Here is a 1,350-nt window from a genome sequence, read left to right on the forward strand (position 1 = left end):
GCTAAACATCTCCTTTTGTGTTCCATGGAATAAGAAATAATTAAATCAAGATAGAATTACATTTTGGGGTGAACTATTACTACTTTTAAAAATATATATATTCATGTAGTTTCATATCGTCACGTGAAGGCACTATTCACAAAAAAAGGGCATTTTTTTGTAAATGAGATTCTGAACATCGAAATAAAAATGAAACCACTGTGTCAAGCGCACATTATCGCAGGCTAAGAGGGAATAACGAGAAAGTGAGGAGGAGTGTCAGGTCACAATCATTCTGAATGATGTCTCTGCAATTTCAGTCAGCAGGAATTCCAGCAGTCTTCAATATTAGGGCGGCTCAGTAACAGTCACACTGCAGCGCACTTCATCATGGTTAGGGCACCAATTTGCCTGCCCATCTACGGATGATCAGTTCTCAAGGCACTAACGCATTTAGGCTCAGCTAGCCTCACATTAACAACTTAAATCCAAATACTCTTTTGGTCTCAGCTCAGTGAGTGATGAAAGAGAAAAAGTGGTGGAAAAACGCAGCGCACGTTTGCCCAGGCATGACAGCTCTAAGAGGGACAGTGCAGTAAATCTCAGGTTCAACGTTTGCTAGATGAGAGGCTACGGTTAATACTCCCTGATTACCAACACGAAACTTTCACAAAACCTCCAAAGCCATTAAATCTCGGCACACACACATTTAGAAGATTTAGCAAAACGAGTGCTTTGTGTTGCCTTCCAAATGTGAATTCAAGGACTGTTTGTCCTGATCGATTGGCCTCACTTTTCTGATTGAAGCCACTGAAGTTATCAAAAAGGAGGTTGATTAGCAAGCCCACGCAAGTTGATGACACAGCACAATCAATTTGCTTTGCTAAACACTTCTTTCAGAGAATCTCTATTCTTTTAATCTGAAGGAGAAGTTTGGCATCTCCCGCTTCAGGGTTGTGTGCAATTCAGAAGTGAAATGATAAAGCTTTTTAAATTTCAATTCAATTCACAGATTTGAACTGAGGTAGCAAACAGGATGCAGAATTGTAATGTGGAAATAAAAAAGAATACAATACAATACAATACAATACAATAAAATAAAGAATAAAAAAATCATTAACTGCCATAAATAATTGTATATTTCATAATTTAGTATTTATGTAATTTGTTATAGTATTTATTAAAATAATTTAAAATAAATGAATGTACCTTAATTATAGGATTCATATTATTATATTATATTATATTATATTATATTATATTATATTATTATATTAGGTCCCACTTTATATTAAAGGGGTCATATGATGTTGCAAAAAAGAACATTATTTTGTGTATTTGGTGTAATGACATGTGTTTATGCGGTTTTAG

This window comes from Sinocyclocheilus rhinocerous, unplaced genomic scaffold (genome assembly GCF_001515625.1).
Source record: "Sinocyclocheilus rhinocerous isolate Xijiao unplaced genomic scaffold, SAMN03320098_v1.1 scaffold1303, whole genome shotgun sequence".
NCBI lineage: Eukaryota > Metazoa > Chordata > Actinopteri > Cypriniformes > Cyprinidae > Sinocyclocheilus > Sinocyclocheilus rhinocerous.